This window comes from Pelodiscus sinensis, chromosome 4 (genome assembly GCF_049634645.1).
Source record: "Pelodiscus sinensis isolate JC-2024 chromosome 4, ASM4963464v1, whole genome shotgun sequence".
In the NCBI taxonomy this organism is placed as follows: domain Eukaryota; kingdom Metazoa; phylum Chordata; order Testudines; family Trionychidae; genus Pelodiscus; species Pelodiscus sinensis.
The window spans coordinates 7,005,886-7,024,893 of record NC_134714.1 but is presented as its reverse complement, the minus strand read 5'-3'; the positions used below and the strand labels follow the sequence as shown (position 1 = coordinate 7,024,893).

Here is a 19,008-nt window from a genome sequence, read left to right as displayed (position 1 = left end):
ACAACCGGAAGCTGCAGGAAAAGGAGTGTTTTCCATAACGTGCAGAGGGAGGGGCTGTTGTTCAGAGGGACGTGCTATGAGAGTGGCCACTGGGGGCAGCGAGCCGGCAGGGGAGAGCTTCCCGCAGCGTGTCCACTGGGGCAGCTGTACCACCAAGGGAGTGGACAGCAGGGCGCTGCCACTTTGCCTGCCAGCACACCAGGTAAATAGCCTCCCTGCTCCAAAACGTTTCTCCTCCTCCCAGCCTGTGGCTGCAGCACCTGGAGGGCGGGGAGGAGGGAGGAGGCCTCTGGTGGCCACAGGGGGCTGGAGGGAGAAAAAAGACCCTGGCGGCTGGGGGGTCCTGGGGGTAGGGGAGAGAAAAGGCCAGTGCTGGATGGGATGGATGGGATCCCCTACCCTGAGCCTTTCCTCACCCCCCCCCACCCTCACTCTCACCCCCCACCTCCAGCCTCCTGCATTCCCCACATCCCCAAAACCCTGCCCTGACTCCTGTACCCCCTACACCTGCCAGCCCCCTGCCCTGAAGGACCTGGACAAGGGCAGGCAAGTCTGTAAATCAACAGGGGGGTGGGGGGGTTGGCCAAGCCTCTCTTTGAGGCTTCAGGAAGCAGGAGCCGGGACAAAAAGGGGCTACAGGAAGGAAGTCTGGGAACACGCAAAGTGCCAGCAAATGCTGTTCATGGGTTTTATGCTGGAGTGTGAGGAGGCAAGTTCATCAATAAGGCAAAGTGGGGGAGGGAATTTGAAAACTAATCGTGAGGATACGCACGCGAGTCCATCAGAGGCCAGCGTGAACGGCAATCTCTATAGCTCAGCAGGCCTGTTTCTGCCGTAGTGACTTTGGCCGGCCATGGGAAATGGAACAGCACGTGTGTGGCAGAACGCGATGGACCTCAAACGTCTCCATCAAACCAGACCAGACTGGGTGGGGGACAGGCCGTCTTATCGATATGCCCACTTCCGAAAGGCTAAAGAGCTTTGCCATGCGCAGCTGCTTACTGGGGTCCAAGCCAAAATGGCTGTAGGGGCTGAGGGAGCTGAGGGCTAAAAGGAAGCCGCACTGAGGAGAAGTGAACCCTTTTAGAACCATGAAGAAATGCCTGCCCTGGAATAGTGCACACTAAAAGAGCCCCCAAGCATAATCTGGACAGCTGGTGATTTATGAATAATAGTTAATTACATAAGTAACAATCATATTTTGGATGTCGCACCTTTCCTCCCACAGACTCTCTAAGGGTGTGTCTACACTGTGCACTTATTTTGAAATAAACTATTCCAGAAGAAATACTCCAAGATAGCTTATTTTGAAATAGCGTGTCCAGGGCCGACTTATCCATTAGGCACAGTGCCTAGGGCCCACAATACTTTTAGGGGCCCACAAAAACGTTTTAATTTCTTTTAAAATCAGAAGAAAAAAAATGAACTTTTAGGGTCGAAGAAAATGTTTTAATTTTTTTCTCACATCAGAAAAAAAATGAAATTTTTAGGGCCCACGAAAATCTATTACGTTTTGCCTAAAAGAAAAAAAATAAAATGTTGAAGTATTTAAAGTTATATCAAAAATAATTTTTAATATTTTTTTTTATGGAGGAAGGGGCCCACAAAAGTCATAATGCAGCCCTGAGCCTGTCTACACTGCAGGGAAGACTCAAAATGAAACTGAGGCAGGATCCCCGAATGTGGATACGCTGCCTCGATTTAGAGCCCCCGGAAGCATTGGGGAGTAATTAATTGCATGGCTCTAGGGAGGAGTGATTTCGAAATAGCAGCAGTGGAGCATCCACACTATTGCTATTCCGAAATAGCTATTTTGGAAGAGGGGTTATTCCTCGTGGAATGAGGTTTACAGAAGTTGGAATACGCTGCCCGTTATTTTGAATTTATTTCAAAATAGCAGAATTGCTGTGTAGACGCTCACATTGTTATTTCAAAATAACGGTGCAGTGTAGATGCACCATAAAAGTTTCACACACTGCACGGAGGGTGGACAAGAAAGACTCCAAGGCTAGCGACATGCAGCCGGCTGTGGAGTGAGTGGAACACAGCGGGAGCTTAGCAGAGGCGGTCTGGAAGAGCCTGCCTGGCTGAAAACAAAGAGAGTATTTCTGGCAACAGACTGTTCTTACCCCATCTGTGCTGAGAACTGTTGCAAGATTTTTAATAGCCTTGGTCCAAATCAACATGACCCATGGGAAAACCCTGAGGAGCAGGCTAAGCAGAAGAAAACACTATGTATGACAAGGATATACCTATCTTAGCATATGTCTACACTATAGCGTTTTTCCGGAAAAACAATTCTTACGTCCACACTGCTTTTGTGTTCTTTTGACAGAAACTCAAAAGAACGGAGAGGTTTTACCGATAGCGGTAAACCTCATTCTATGAGGAAGAAGCCTTTTTCCGAAAAGGGCGTATGTGTGGACGCGGAAGAGAGTGTTTTTTCGAAAGAAGAGGCCTCCAGGAAAAAGCACAGGTGCCTGGTGACCACTCCGTCCACAGTAATCACAGCTGAAATGTGAGATAGTGTCAAATTAATGTGGACGCTCTCTTTCGAAAAAGTACATCACTTTTTCATTGGGCTTTTGCTCTGTAGACGCTCTCTTTCAACGGAAGGTTTTTCGGAAGATCTCTTCCAGAAAAGCTTCTTCCGAAAGAAGCCTGCAGTCTAGACATAGCCTCAGAGACCTTCGGGCCCCCTGAGCACTGCGTCTCAGTACAGCAGGGCTGTACTTTTATCCCCCTATGTCAACAGGGCAGATTTTTAAGTCAGTTATTTCAATGGGAGATGGTCACCTACCTATCTTTAAAAAGCTGTCCCACCATAGGGGAAGAATCCCAAGCATTGTTACAGGCTGGGGACCAACCAACTAAGTAGTAGTTCTGCAGAAAAGGACCTGGGGATTATAGTGGATGAGAAGCTGGATATGAGTCAACAGGGCGCCCTTGTAGCCAAGAAGGCTAATGGCATATTGGGGTGCATTAGGAGGAGCATTGCCAACAGATCCAGAGATGTGATTATTCCCCTTTATTCTACTCTGGTGAGGCCACATCTAGAGTATTGTGTCTAGTTCTGGGCCCCCCACCACACAAAGGAAGTGGACTTTGGAGTGGCATTGGAGAGGGTCCAGCGGAGGGTGACCAAAATGATGAGGGGGCTGGAGCACATGACCTATGAGGAAAGGCTGAGGGAGTTGGGTCTATTTAGTCTGCAGAAGCGAAGAGGGAGGGAGGATTTGATAGCAGCCTTCAACTTCCTGAAGGGAGGTTCCAAAGAGGATGGAGAGAGGCTGTTCTCAGTAGTGACAGATGGCAGAACAAGGAGCAATGGTCTCAAGTTGTGGTGGGAGAGGTCCAGGTTGGATATTAGGAAAAACTATTTCCCTAGGAGGGTGGTGAAGCACTGGGATGGGTTCCCTAGGGAGGGGGTGGAGTCTCCATCCCTAGAGGTGTTTAAGTCTCGGCTTGACAAAGCCCTGGCTGAGTTGATTTAGTTGGGATTGGTCCTGCCTAGAGCAGGGGGCTGGACTTGATGACTCCCGAGGTCTCTTCCAGCTCTATGGATCTATGATTCTAAGGTAGGGGTGGGGAAGGCAAGCCCGCAGCCCCACCCCTTTTGACCAGGCCCCACCCCCAGACCATGGGGAGGGAGGAAAGCATGTGGCTCCAGCCTCCACGGCCCCAGAGTACAGGGAGGTAGGATAGCGCACAGACCCAGCCTCCTGGCCCTAGAACACAGGAGCAGCAAGGCTCCGCCCCCCAGTATGCCTACAGTAGCGGAATGTGGGTGGGGCCAGGCTGGCGCATTGGGAAGGCAGAACCTTCCCCTGCCTCTTATACCCGCCACGCCTGGGTCCCACAGTGACTTGCCTAGGGTCCCACAGGAAGTCTGTACCAGCACAAAGGCCTCATCCACATACACTCCCATGGGCCGTCGACTTCAGTTACATGACTTCAGCTATGTGACTAACATCCCTCACGTCAAGGCACTTAGGTCTGCTTACCGTGGTGTCTTCACTGCGGTAAGTCGACAGCTGGCTCCGCTTGCTCTTCTCGCTCTGGCAGAGTACCGGAGTTGACGGGAGAGCACTCAATTTATCGTGTCTATCGCCCCCTGCTGGACTGATCGCTGCCCGTCGATCCAGCCTGTAGTGAAGACATACCCAAAGAACTGAACCAGGGCTACTGGCCTGAATATTGGAGCATCCTGCCCTTCTTAGAGAGTGTCTCCTAGGACGCAACTTAAGTGTGGTTGCATGTACATGCAAATATATATGCAAATATATGCAAATAGCTTCTTTCACACGGACGGGCATGAATACAAAGATTAAGGCAAAACCACACAATCCACATTTAAGTCAGTTCTGCTGATATTAATAAAATGCGATATTTACCCGATTTCCACCTGTATGACAGCGCTTGTAATGAACAATGACAATCCAGGAACTGAACTACTAAAACACATCTCAACAGAAGACCATTCTATTGACTCGCCATTGTGGAACGTGTTCCCAGTGGAGGCCATGTTCAAAGGAACCCACCTGCAGGCCGTGTGTTGAGCCCTGCATAAACCCAAACCGCATCGTGGGCCACGAACAAACGGGCTGCAGGCCACATGTGGCCCAGAGGCCACGTGTTGAGTAGCCCTGATCTAGATGGTGCTTGGTGCTACCGTGAAGGCAGAGGACTGGACTTGATGACCTCTCAAGGTCCCTTCCAGTTCTAGTGTTCTAGGAACTGAAACCGATGAAGTTAGAAATGTCTGTAGGAGTTTCTCCATCACCCTCCGCCATTCCAGAGTTTTGCTCTAGAAGAGGTTGTGATGTTGCTAATTCAGGATTGTCATGTTTTAGGGCCAGAACCTCTGTCCACTGAATGAGAGCTTACCCACTGATTTCAAGAGATCCAGGATTATCCAGGGAAATGAGGTGCCCAACTCCCATTGAAATGCAATAGAGTTTGGCTCCTTTGAGAAGTCTCAGTGTTTCGCTGTGTCTGTTTCTTCCCCTCAGTCCCATGCAGGAGACTTTGGGCAGGTCTGTGCCACAGGAGAAAATCGACTTATGATATGCAACTTCAGCTACGAGAATAGCATAGCTGGAGTCGACGTACCTTAGGATGACTTTCTGGGGTACTCCCACTGTGAGAGGTCAAAGGGAGAAACTCTCCCATTGACTTCCCTTACTCCTGTCAACCTGGTGGAGTACCGAGGTCGACGGGGGCTCCATCAGTGGTTGATTTAGTGGGTCCTTACTAGACCCACTAAATGGAACCCTGAAAGATCTATCTCCAGAGCATTGATCTCTGAGTAAGTGTAGATCTGCCCTTTGGCATGGTCACTTACATGAAGGTTGGGTGCAGTATGGCTTTCTAGTCCCATCATGACCTTCGTCTGTAGCTCATTTAGTAGGCTGAACCTTGGGGCAGAAATCATTTCCAAACATGGATGCTCTCTCTTTGCCAGATTAGGCTCTAGCTCTGCTTTTTGGGTCCTTTGTTTTCTGCCACCTTGCTCCTGGCGGGTTATGATTCACAGCAGGAGGGCTTTGTCTGCCGGACGCATTTTTTCCATGCACTGTTTGTTCACGGTAGTTCTAGCATGTTGGGCCAAACCGCGATCTATTAAATAGAACTCCCCTTAAATCATTTAAGCTTCAGCTGCTAGTGAGACTTGATTCATTTCACCACTTGATAGGAGAAGGGACAGTAGCATCAACAAAGCCTAGTGAACGGTAGGAGCTGTAACTGATGACAAACACACCAGGGGCTGGATTCAATGCATCTAATGACCTGGTTTTGTTCTCTGCTGTTACTACATTTGGCAGGAGATTAGTTGCATTTCCATAAGCCACTGTTCCCGTGATTTATACCTTGAATGCAGATTGTTAAACATACGTTTCTGGATCACTGGATTTCTTCTTTCGGTCACCAGTGGTTACAGGGAGGTTGCAATATGCCACAGGGTAACTAATAATAGTACTTTGTGCTTACACGGACATTTTCCTCGCTAGATCTTGGCAATACAAAGCAGCGTGATCTCCAAATCCATAGCTTTAGCCAAGCTTCCCTCCGTGCAGTCCCTGGAGTGTGCAGTGGGAGAGCCGGGTGGTATGACTCCATCCTGGCCAGCTCAGCCCTTGACACAGTCTGATGGCTGCTCTAACTTGTGCATCTGTGACACTGGACAGGGATGGATGGAGCACAGCAGGACTTGGGACACACACCCGACCCGGGAGCTGCCAGGAGCGACCTGGACCAAACATTATGCCAGGGAAATACCTAGGTGATTATAGCAGGACCAAACCCTGCCCTGTGATCCTTGTTTTCCATACAGAAGCTAAGTGAAAGATGGGGAAGTTCTGTGATTTGACCAAGGCCACACCGGAAGTCGGTGACAGAGCCCTCATGGCCAGTGATCAGCCTCAACATTCGTTCCACGAGATCATCTGTACGTACACCACACTCTCTGTACATACACCGCACTCGCGGCACCACACCCTCCTCTGCGGGAACCTTCCCCAGGAACCACGAAGAGAGAAAACTACCGGTTACATGGGCTCCCTTGCCGCCTCCCCCCACTTCGGTCACCCATCCTGTGTCTTTCGATGCCCCCAGTTGGCAAATATTTAAATATTTGGTTTTCCCTTTGATATTTTCATACTCTCTGCTCCTTGTTTCCTGCCCCCTTCCGTTCCCCCCCCCCTTCTCCCCTATTTAGTTTGGGTCTGCACATCCTAAACTCAAAACTCCCATCATCTGAAGAAGTGGGCTGTGCCCACAAAAGCTCATGAAACCATCGACATGTTTTGTTAGTCTACAAAGTGCTACCAGATCATTTGTTGTTGTTTAAGTTTATCCTGAACAGACGAACTCGGCTACCCCCGGAAGGTTCTTCATTTTTGCTATCGCATCCAAACATTTGGTTCCCAGATTCCCACTAGCACAGCAAAACACCTCTCCTTCCCTGCTGACGTCAGGGCCTCGGGCCCCCGTGAACCTTAGTCCCTCCAGTCTCTGCCTGCAGCACACGTTTGACTCTCTGGAGGACTGATGGGCATTCATCTAGTGCAACCATGTGCTCATATCCCAAAGGGCGAGTCCTGAATTTCACATGGTGTGTTGGGCTGTAGGGAGGTATGTGGTTTTCCTGATCCCGTTAGTGGCTCATGACAATTTCAAGCAGCTTAGCATATCGATTAGTGTTTCGACGGGGCTTGTTGAGTAAGAAGACCCTTAGCACAGTGCAGGAGAACGGCTGCGGGGCTGGTGACGATGAGTATAGCTCATGGGCTCCCTCATCTCTGGAATGAAAGTCCAGATGAATTTTAGGCAGAAGTTACGACAGGTTGAACCTCTCTCGTCCAATGCCCTCAAGACCTGACCAGTGCCGAACCAGAGAATTTGCCAAACCACGAGAGGTCACTATTGTCTAGCAACATCACCAACACTTTCACTGCTAACTGGGCTGTTAGAAGACATTTAGGGTAAATTAGAGCTAAATTACAGCACAGAACACTGAAAGCCAGGCCTGGTGGCTGTAAACAAGCTTTATGGGACCGCGAGAAACTTGGCCACACCCGCGATAAGTGGACATCCAGATAACTCAAATCATGCTGGACCACGGATGTTGCTGGACCAGAGTGTGCCGGACCAGAGAGGTTCAACCTGTCTTATGAATCTACAGAAGCCACTTTTCTAAATGAGTTCTCCAAAGGCACTAGGTCCCCATTTTGGGCTCACAGACTGGAGCTTGAGAGCTTTGGGAATTAAGAAAAAAGCCAAAAATGAGTTAGAACGGTGTAAAAAGCATAGCCGAGAGTGAGTTTTTATGGCTAAATTATAAACTCTTCAATGTTCGGGATTAAGATGGAGACATGGATGCCACCTTAATTCCTGTGGCATGACCAGCCCTGCTGTGATGCATCTGGCATGGGGGGACAGGGCATATGGCTAGTAGCTCATTTTCACCTGCACTACCCGTGTGATCATATTTCTCAGCGATCTTCACCATGGGGGTCTTGTTTAGGAACATGGGACTCAGGAGTTTCTGCCCCAGTAATGAGAGCTCTAGACCCATCTCCTGGAAAAAATAAGGCTGAGATGGAGTCAAGTCTATGACCTTCTACCCCTGAGCAATGGCAGAGCGACCCTCCCAGGGTCTGGACTGAGACGATGAAGGTGTTTTCATGCACGAGCAAGTCCCAGAGAGAAGTTCCTGTCCTACCAGCAAAGACACTTGTTTAAAAGATAAGGCTGGGTCTGAGCAATGGTCCATCTATCCCAATGTCCTGTCTTCCAAAGTTGGCTAGTGCCAGGTACTTCAAAGGGAATGAAGACAACAGGATAATTTTTGAGTGATGAATCCCAGGTCATCCAGTCCCCACTTCTGGCACTTGGAGGTTTGGGGACACCCAGATCATAAGGTTGTGTCCCTGGCCTTCTTTGCTAATAGCCACCAATGGTCCCATCCTCTGTGAATTTCCCTAGTAATGCTTTTTGGAACCCACTTTCAGTTTTGGCCTCCACTACTTCCCCCGTCAATGAGTTCCACAGGTTGACAGAGTGTGAAGTGTGTGAAGAAGTGCTGCCGTAGGTGTGTTTTACACCTGCCGCTCCTTACAGAAAACACCTTCATCATCTCAGTCCTGATCCTTCCACCTCCTCATCAACAGTAAAACTCCACTTGTCTTTGATGGAGCAGGACTGGATGCCTTGTAAAATTAGAGCTCTTATTTATGGGGTTCTTGAATATAAAGCTGCTACCCAACCAATATTTGGCCTTCTCATTTGCATGGGCCTGCAAGTCCCGCAAAAGGCGATAATATTTCTAGAATAGCAGCTACGTTATGCAGAGCCAGCCCCTACCTATCGGCCATCTCAGTTGCCACTTGGCAACTGATGTTGCTTAACGCTCTTCTGCTAGGATGGCATATGCGTGTCGGCTAATCAATTAAAAACAGGTCCCTCCTTCTGTCCTGAAGGGGCAGTGGGGTCAGTCAGAGTCTGTCTGCTGAACTAGCCCCTTTTGCTGCCAGAGGTGGCTTGGGAGGCGGAGGGATCCGGGGAGTGAGTGAAGACTCCACTGAGAAACAGACTCACCGTGGATGAAGGTCACCTCTGTGCGAAGCAACCACGCAGCAGCGCAGCAAAAACCCACCTCTGCACCCGGGTGATCATAGAATCGCAGAATCCCAGGGCTAGCAGAGACCTCAGGAGTCATCAAGGCCAGCCCCCTGCCCAAAGCAGGACCAACCCCAACTCAATCATCCCAGCCAGGGCTTTGTCAAGCCAGGTCTTGAACTCTTCTAGGGATGGAGATTCCACCCCCTCCCTAGGGAACCCATCCCAGTGCTTCCTCACCCTCCTAGGGAAATAGTTTTTCCTAATATCCAACCTGGACCTCTCCCATTGTAACATGAGACCACTGCTCCTCATTCTGCCATGTCACCACTGAGAACAGCCTCTCTCCATCCTCCTCGGAACCCCCCTTCAGGTAGTTAAAGCTGCTCTCAAATCCCCCCTCACTCTTCTCTTTTGCAAACTAAACAAGCCCAAATCCCTCAGCCTCTCCTCGTAACTCATATGCTCCAGCCCCTCATCATTTTGGTTGCCCTCCACTGAACTCTCTCCAATGCGCCCGCATCCTTTCTGCAATGGGGGGCCCAGAATTGGATGCTGTACGCCAGATGTGGCCCCATCAGCGACCTTTGCTTATACTGAATTTATATCAGTCATCTGAGCTCCTTGTGCCTGACTCAGCCGCCATGGGGCACAAGCAGGGTTTCCAAAAAGTCAGGTGCTTCCGTACAGTAGACGCGAGCCATTCACCATTTCCTCGTTCCACCAGCAAGTCACGTGACTGGGCCATTATCATCTGACGTCTGCCGCGTAACCTAAACTAAGCATGACCTGAAATGCCAGAATACCGGAGATGGTCAAATATGCCTTCCTGTGTCTTCGGTGCTTCGAAAGCCCTCTACTTCCTGCATTCCGGGCCTGCTCCTTGGACAGACCTTCTGTTTGCTTGTGTCCTGCTGTCTCGTTCACTGTGCCAAGGTAAAGAAAACCCAGCTGCTTCCAACCTGCCTCAGCCTAGAAGAGCCACAGAGCTGTTTTTATTGGACTCTCTTCACACATTTCTCCTTCTCTGAGATTGAGCAATTCACTGGGTATTTTTTTATCAATACAATATGCCTATTTTCCAAGCTGAGCAATGTTTGGATAAGTCTTCCCTGCATCTGTAACCTTCCTCTAGCACACTCAGGCCACAGCAGTGGGGAATTCAGCCAGTGTCATGCAAACTGACTGTTGAAAGGAAACAGAGGGGAGGAGAGCCCAGGAGAGATGGAGGGAACTGAAAGCAGAATCCCAGCATTACATTTGAGATGATTCTCTAACATGGCCATGGACAGTAATAGGTCACCAGGAACAGATGAGTTCGGAAGGACTCATATGCGGAATTGTAGCACTAACCAACCAGTGCTGCAACCTCGCATTTAAATCAGCTTTTGGACCAGATGACAGGTGAATAGCTAATGTGATGCCAATTTTTTAAAAAGGCCCCAGAGGCGAACCTGGCAATTACAGAACAGAACAGAGTGATCAGACACCTAGATAAGCACTAAGCACGATTTGTCGGGGAGAGTCAACATGGTTTTTGTAAAGGAAAATCATGCCTCATCAATCTACTAGAATTCTTTGAGAGGGCCAACAAGCCTGTGGACAAGAGAGATCCAGTGGCTGTAGTGTACTTAGATTTCCAGAAAGCCTATGACAAAGCCCCTCATCAAAGGCCCTTAAACAAAGTAAACTGTCATGGGATAAGAGGAAAGGATCAGTAATTGTTTAAAAGATAGGAAAGAAAGGGTAGGAATAAATGGTCCGTTTTCAGAATGGAGAGTGGTAAATAGCAGTGCCCCCCAGGGTCTATACTGGGATTAGTACTGGTCATAAATGCCCTGGAAAAAGGAACAAACAGTGAGGTGGCAAAATTTGCAGATAATACAAAACTACTTAAGATAAATAAGTCCAAAGGAAATTAAAAGAGTTACAGAGGGGTCTTATAAAACTGGGTGACTGGACGACAAAATGGCAGATGAAATTCAGTGCTGATAAATGCAAAATAAATACACATTGGAAAACATAATCCCAACCATACGTATACAATGATGGGGTCTAAATTAGCTGTTACCACTCAAAAGAGAGATGTTGGTGTCATTGTGGATAGTTCTCTGAAAACATCTACTCGGTGTGCAGCAGCACTCAAAAAAGTTAACAGAACGTTGAGAACTGTTAAGAAAGGACTAGATAAGTAGAGATCTCTCTATAAATCCATGGTAGGCCCACATGTTGTATACTGCGTGCAGATGTGGTTACCCCCTTTCAAAAAACAGCTATATTGGAATTGGAACAGGTTAGGGTTGCCAGGTGTCCAGTACTGACCCAAACAGTCCGGTATTTTCACCTCCTATCTGGTAAAAAAATTCAGAAAATACCGGGCACCCAAAATGTCCAGTATTTTCTGGTTGTTTTCCTCTGCCACAAGATGAAAATACTGGACACCTGGCAACCGTACGACACACTTGGCAACTGGGCCCAGTCCCCGGCCTTCCCTGACACCCGACACACCTCCCCCAACCCCCGGGCTCCCTGCTTACTTGGTTCTGCAGGGAACCTGCGTTCTGGCTTGATCAAGAAAACAAAATGGCTGCCAGCAAAAAGCCTAAAGACCTAGGGGAAGCAATGCCTTCCCCAGGTCTTAGTGCTCAACCGCTCCCCTGTTCCTATCCCTATTCTGACTCTGCACGCACTGAAAGGGGCCATGCTGTTTTATTTTTTATTTTTTAATTTTTTTTTGCTTAATAACTCTCAGAGTCTTTTTTTTTGTGCTCAACAATGTTGGTCTCCCCCCCTTTTTTTCCCCTCAACAGAATTTTTCCCCAGTGTTTTTTTTTGGGGGGGGGAGGGGGTGTTCGGTATTTTTGGTTAACCCATCTGGCAACCCTAGAACATGTACGGAAAAGGGCAACAAAAATGATCAGGGGTATAGAACAGCTTTCGTATGAGGAGAGATTAATAAGCCTGGGATTTTTCAGCTTGGAAAAGAGACAACAAAGTGGGGATGTAATAGAGGTCTATAAAATCATGACTGGTTTAGAGAAAGCAGATAATGAAGTATTATTTACTCATTCCCATGACACACGAACTAAGGGTCACCAAAGGAAATGAATAGGCAGCAGGTATAAAAATAAACAAAACAAAGTATTTCATCACAACACACGGACAGGACAGCCTGTGGAACGCTTTATCAGACGATGCTTTGAAGTCGAAGACACTAACGCAGTTAAAAAGAGAATTAGTTAAGTTCCTGAAGGTTAGGTCCATCAATGGCTGTTAGAGATGGTGTCTCTAGCTTTTGTTTGCCAGACGCTGGGAATGAGCGACGGGGGGGTGGATCACTTGATGATTCTCGGTTCTGTTCATTCCCTCTGGGGCACCTGGCACTGGCCATGGTTGGAAGACAGGAAGCTGGGCTAGTTGGGCCATTGGTCTGACCCAGTCGGGCCATTCTTATGTTCCTATAGTCTGGTTGCTAACGTGTAAACCAGGGCTACTCAATTTTGGAAGCCCTGGGCGCCACAATGATAATCACAGCACACGGCATGGGCCGCAACTGAAGTTGCATATACATGCAAATATATATGCAAATATATGCAAATAGCTTCTTTCACTCTGACAGGCATGAATACGAAGATTAAGGCAAGACTACACAACACACAGGCCCCATTTAAGTCAGTTGTGCTGATATTAATCAAATGCAATATTTACCTGATTTCCACCTGTATGACAGCGCTTGTAATGAGCAATGACAGTCCCGGAATTGAACTACTAAAACGCATCTCAACAGAAGGCCATTCTATTGACTACTTTTTTGTTTTGGCTTCACAACAGTCCAGGAATTGAACTACTAAAACACAGATCAACCCAAATCACATAGTAAACCCAAACTGCGCAGCACGCCACAAACAAACGGGCTACAGGCTGCATATTGAGTAGCCCTGGTGTAAATACTGAGACATTTTCATAACGCTGAAGGCAGACCTTACTTGCTGGAGTAAGGAACTACAGCTAAGTGATGGCCAACTCCCACCGGCTCTGTTCCAAATGCCACAAGCTAGTTCAGCCCCAAACAATGTGCTGTGTTCAGACACTCCTCAAGTCTCCATCAGAGTCTTTGATCACTCTAGTGCGGCCTCCTGCTACCGGCTCTGATCTGAAGCACAGAAAACAAACAGCCACTTATTTTATTTTCGATTTAAAGTCGCTTTCATGGGGGCGTTGGGAAATGGCCACCGCCCTTCAGCGCCAAAGCCCATCTTGACTTTGGTTGTCTCACCCGGATTGTTGGATATTCATGTCCGATCTGCCCCGGCTGTGACCTCGTTAGCCAGGCAGCTGCTGCTACAAACATGGGGTGGAAACCCCAAAGGGTGAGACAGGGCAGCTTGGTGTTCTCAGCCGTTCTGTGACTTTACGTGAATGCGTAGGGCCGAATCTTCCATGGGGTACATCAGAGAGGCTCTTCTAGAGCGACACCAGTTTACACCAAGCCAAGAACCAAACCTTACTGCTGCCTTTTTCACTCTGCCTTCTGGTTAGTTTATAAAAACACATGTTGCTGATTCAGATGACTGCATGGCTCTGCTTCGTTTGCAGTATCAGGACTCCGCAATATTAGGCGTTTGTCACAATTTTGTCAGCTGGGTGATTCCTGCTGTTAGCTCCAGATGACCAGGGTTCCCACTGTCAGCCCCCTGTATGGCAGGGATCTTGCTGCCCTTCCTTAGCGGCTGTCGGCCAGTCCTGAGGTCAGCTCTGCACATTCATAACTACAAAACAGTTGTGTCAAAATGTCTGGTCATCAAAAAAATTAGCAGGCCTGACACAGTACTTGAATGATTATATTGTTCCCAGCAAATTTTTCTTCAACAAATAGGCCTTCTCTGGCTTTTCCGAATTATGGCAATTAATAAATGTTCAGTGTTATTTTTCCATGACTTTCCATGTTGTGTCTGCAATTATTTGACCATCATCCTGCAATTCAATTAACGATAAGACTGTTACAGGTTGAGTCCAGAACTCTCTGGTCCGGAAACATCCGTGGTCCAGAATGATTTGAGTGAGCTGGATGTCCGCTTTTCATGGGTGTGGCCAAGTTTGTTTACAGCCTGGCTCTCAGTCCTGTTCTGTTATTTAGCTCTAATTTACCCTTAAATGTCCCCTAAGAGTCCACTGAACAGTGGAAGTGTTGGTAACGCTGCTAGATAATATCGACCTACTACAGTCCAGAAAATTCTCTCGTTTGGAATCGGTCAGGTCCCGAGGGTGCTGGACTAGAGAGGTTCAAGCTGTAGTATTAAAAAAGGACACCGTCGGCTGCATCAATCCAGATGAATAAACATGAGAGCTGGGCGATTTGAATAAAAATGAGTCCACAGTTTGACCTCTCAATGCATCTCTGTGATCTTTTTACAAGCAGTTTCCTGGGGGAACGACTAACCTCTAGGGATGAGAAAGGTTAACTGGTAAACATCACCCTTAATGGGTGATGCTTACCAGTTCCGGTGAACCGTTAACCGAAAGGAGCTGGAGCAGCAGCCTGTTTGCTGCGGGAAGAGGGCTGCTCTGTCTGCCTCTGGCAAGCAGGGATCTGGCAGACTGCCTGTACTGATTGGGGGGAGAGACAGAAAGTAAGGGACAATTGGTCTGTTTTTAATAAAAAGTCAGGCTGGCTGTAGGATGGCTTCAGTGCAGGGCTGCTCCTTTAGAAACAAGACATCTGGTCACCCTGGCTATGGGTCAGTCTGGTTTACGCAGTGCCCAGCCGGGGCCAGAACAGGGGACGAATTTTTCAACTGACATTTTTGACCATTACATGCAGATGTATTGAAATTGTTCGCGGGAAGGGGCTGGTTTGGATGAATTTCGTGACTTGAAAAAAAGGCCCGTTAAAAACATGTACAATGTTCAAGACCTCCCATTTGAAAGGGGAAAGTTTCAGGTTTCTGTTTTGAGATGACTTCAGCATAAAGTAAATTGAGTAAAGAAAAAAGTGAAAGGAAAAGAGGCCAAAACGGACTCATTGCAAATGTATTCAAAGACGGGGCACCGACAGCCTCCCTGGGTTCCTGAGCAAGGAGGGGGTGAGGGGTGCCCCAGGTTTGTGCTCCTGAAAGGGGCGGGGCCTCAGGGGTACGGGGAAGGGGTGGCGGAAGGGGAAGGGGCGGGGCGTCAGGTGGAAAGGGTGAGGCCAGGAAAGCCAGCCCTCTGCTCCGCCAGGACTGTAACGGTCCCACAGCCACATGGTGCATGCCACCTGGAGTCCCTGACCCCTTTGAATCACCAGGCCCCAGGGAAACTGCCCCCTCCCCTTCCCCGTTGCTGAGCCTGTTCAAAGTAAAAGTTCCAGTGACCTAAACCAGCCACTATCCCCAATGCTGTTTGTTGGTCTATGAACATTTCTGAGATTGGCTTTGTCTCCATTTTGGAAAACTGGCCTAGCCCTAAGCTAGAATTCCTGCTGTTGGCCTCCTGGATCCTGGCGTGGTCTGTGTCTTGACCCTGCTCCATAGCATCCGTGTTGCCCACAGACCCGCAGCATTTAGGGTTCACCAGAGCCCGAGTCTCAAGGGCTTATGATGGCCTCGCAACCAGGAGATCCCTCCAGATGCCAAGACAGTTCCGGTCTTGCATCATGGCCGCTTTCACCGCAGCGGTACGACAAACGGATACCTTAGTGTGGGAACATGATGCTCTGTGAAACACTGCCCACTCCTAGAAGCAAGCAGCCAGCTGCTATTCCTACGCGAGGCCCAGTGGGCATGGAGAACCCATCCGTGCCCCCGGAGACCAAGAGCTTCACTAGCTGATGAGGAAAGACAGTAGGGCTGGATGTTAGGGACGCCATTCTGAATGCTTCCCATCTTGTACGTTCCTTTACCCATCGGCGACGGGATGTGTGCCAAGGAGGAGAGCAATTTCCACCCGGCACGTTTTAGGCCAGAGAGCTACGGCAGAAATGGGGCAAGAAGAGGCACACCTACCTTCTCCTTGAGGAAATGAAGGGTTGGCGTGAAGATAACAACAAACGTTCAGTGAGTCTTTCATTTACCACCCACTCGAGGAGAGAAAGTTCACAGGGATCTCATAATTCCTTGTGTGAGTCACTGGAAACAATCCCAGAAAATAAAGCTTATAAATATGTAAGGAAAATGGCCCTGCCTAGCTAGCTTCAGTAAGTCACCTGATCAACCCTGTCTGCTTAGCTGTGCCTCGTTCACGGTTATTAAGATTGCTCTGCTGTAAAAATATTCTCCACCCGCCTGGACAAACCCTGACGACAGCTAACCTGCTTATTAGAGGAGCACAGTGACTGAACAGCCACGAATGTCCACACAGCCCACACACATTGGGTGGGAAGGTTGCCACCCTCTCAGATTGTGTCCAAAGAACCTAATTTTGACAGGTGTGTTCCCATTGCTTCTCCCGAATGCGTACACCCCTCACAGGTCATGAACAGTGTTGGGAGAACCACTGAAGAGAAGGCAGAATTTGGCCCATTTTCCTCATCACTAATTTTCTGCAAACAGTCTACCGGGTGAACCTCTCTAGTCCAGAACTCTCTGGTCCGGCAACATCCGTGGTCCAGCATGATTTTAGTTAGCCAGTTATACACTTTTTATGGGTGTGGCCCCATACATTTATTTACAGCCACCAGTCCTGACTCTCAATGCTCTGTGTTGTTATTTAGCTCTAATTTACACCTAAATATCTTTTAAGAGCCCAGTGAGCAGTGGAAGTGTTGGTGATGCTGCTAGACAATATTGACCACCCGTGGTCCGGGAAATTCTCAGGTTCAGCACCGGTCAGGAGCCAGTCTAGAGAGGTTCAAACTACAGTTTTTAAAGACCTGCTCCACTGAAGACATTGGGCATTTTGGCAGTATTTCACTCCATGCGAGTCAAGTCGGGGCCCGTTTGAAATATCTCCACCTCCCCCAATGGTTTGGGGGAACACCCCTCAGGAACGGCTGCTCACTCTCCAAGCTCTGCGATGGCCACGTGGAATTGTGTCTCTTCTCTGACTGGGAGACTCCACTTTTTGCCCCAAAGAAACTGGTTTTCATGGTGAGAGCAATCTGGGTTTCACACGAAATACACTTTCCCGCGATGTTTATGTGCCTGACACCGCGGCCACACACACTGGTGGAAAGCAAGTCAAGAGGCGGGCAAGTCCCAATGAAACTCAGTTCTAAGGAGACGTCCCTGGAATGGCCATGCGCAATATTTCTCACTCGTTATCACGTGAGGTTTCTGGTGCCATCTAAAGTCAGACGAGTCTCCCAGTCTCGGTCCTGATCCGTAAGACTCTGGCAGGCAGATTCTCCTGCTCTGGACAGCACCAGAGCCGTAAGCTGGACCGGGCCTATGGACAAAAGACTCTTGAGACCCAAAGGCAGCTTCTCGTGGGAGAAAAGCTGGCAATGAGCCCGTGACCTTTGGTGCCTTCCCCTGGGACTCAAGCAGCGCTGCCGCCGCGGAGCAGGAGGCAAGCCCTGGCAAGCCTGCAAGTTCGTTTGCCCGGTGGGCGCCTGAGGATGCGCGAGTGGAATAAAATAGCAGCGGTGCCCGTCACACTGCACCAGGCACCGCAGCCTGCGCAGCAGCGGGGGAAGGAGGCGGGCTCTGAACCAGATTTCCCACATCCCATTTTGCTCTGCACACCGCGATGGCAGGCAGCTCCTCCTGTCCGCAGGGTGGCTGCCTTTCCCTAGACCTCGGTCTGAGCTCCCCAGCGAGTTCAAAATGCAACAGCTCCGAGAGCTGGGTGTTTTCTATCCAGGGGGAAAACGCTTTTCGGCCCACAACCTTCACCATCCCTGAGCCAGCGGAGGCTGAGCAAGGTGCCGCCTGCCCCTTCCTCACAGATGTGCCGATGTGTCCCCTGGAGAGTGATTACCCGCCCCTCTGGTAACCCATCTCTGCACCCCCAACCCTGACAGCACACGGCCTCCCTCTCCTCCCCCTGGCTCTCCCAAGAACACTGGGTCAAGCCCAAAGACACGGTCCTTCTCCACAGACCCAGCGGCCCGAACCCCTCCTCAGTGACAATGGACAGGGGCTGTGATGCGGTCATCTGAAGGCTGAAGCCCATGGGTGCTGGTGAGAGGGCCAAAGCTTGGAATGCACAGAGGAGCTGAGCCAGAAAGCTCGCAGCCTGCAGATCGAAGGGCAAAACACTCTGACTTCACTCCCCCGCGGCAACTGAGATCAGCTGAGACAGAGAGTGAGGGTACTTCTAGACTACGGAGCTTTTCGGGGATACCAGGATGCCAGAAACGCTCTGCTGTGTCCAAGGAATGGGTCTGCTTTTCCGGAAAAACTTTCAGAAAAGCAGCTGCGTTTTTTTCGGCATCCCTGTAAATCTCGTTTTACGAGGAAGAAGGGATGTTCTGAAGGAGGCTTTGTTGTAGACAGGCCAATTGTTGGAAAAGCCTCTTTCGGAAAAAAAAGCAGAAAAAGAGATGCAAATTGGATACTGGGCTGGATGGACCGTTGGTCTGACCTAGGATGGCTACTCCTATGTTCTTATGTTCTTAACTAAGTTAGGTGCAGGCAAAGGTTTTGGATGTGGGTTCTTCTTCCCATAGATCTTTGTAGTCTAGACCAGTGGTACTCAATCTTTCCCTGGGGCTGGGAAAATTTTGGTTAAGCAAAAAAAAAAAAGCCATCTGGAATGCCAGCCAGTCTGTTCCCCGGCCACTCACCCCGCCCCCACTGCATGCACGACATGCCAAGCCGGGAAAACAAAATGGCAGCCGGCCTGGTGCTGCAACCCCCCAGGAAGACAGCTAGAGAGAGAAAGAGAGAGAAAAGACACAGCCAGAGAGAGAGAGCGGAGGGATTCCCTCGGCCGTGCTCAGCAGCATCTTTCAGGGACGGCTGAAAC

The 19,008-nt window shown here is 49.2% G+C and overlaps 1 protein-coding gene across 4 annotated transcripts in view; it reads right to left on the bottom strand.

Annotated features, from left to right (window-relative positions):
- FRMD6 (FERM domain containing 6) overlaps window positions 1–19,008 on the bottom strand; it is a 204,091-nt gene that overhangs the window by 102,289 nt on the left and 82,794 nt on the right. For 3 of the 4 annotated variants that reach the window (XM_075926189.1, XM_075926190.1, XM_075926188.1), the window contains one exon: window positions 4,005–4,146. The gene's annotated coding sequence lies outside the window, so the exon portion shown is untranslated. Of the gene's footprint in view, window positions 1–4,004; window positions 4,147–16,103; window positions 16,227–19,008 lie in introns of those variants that run through there. The other variant, XM_075926191.1, reaches the window with a different exon arrangement.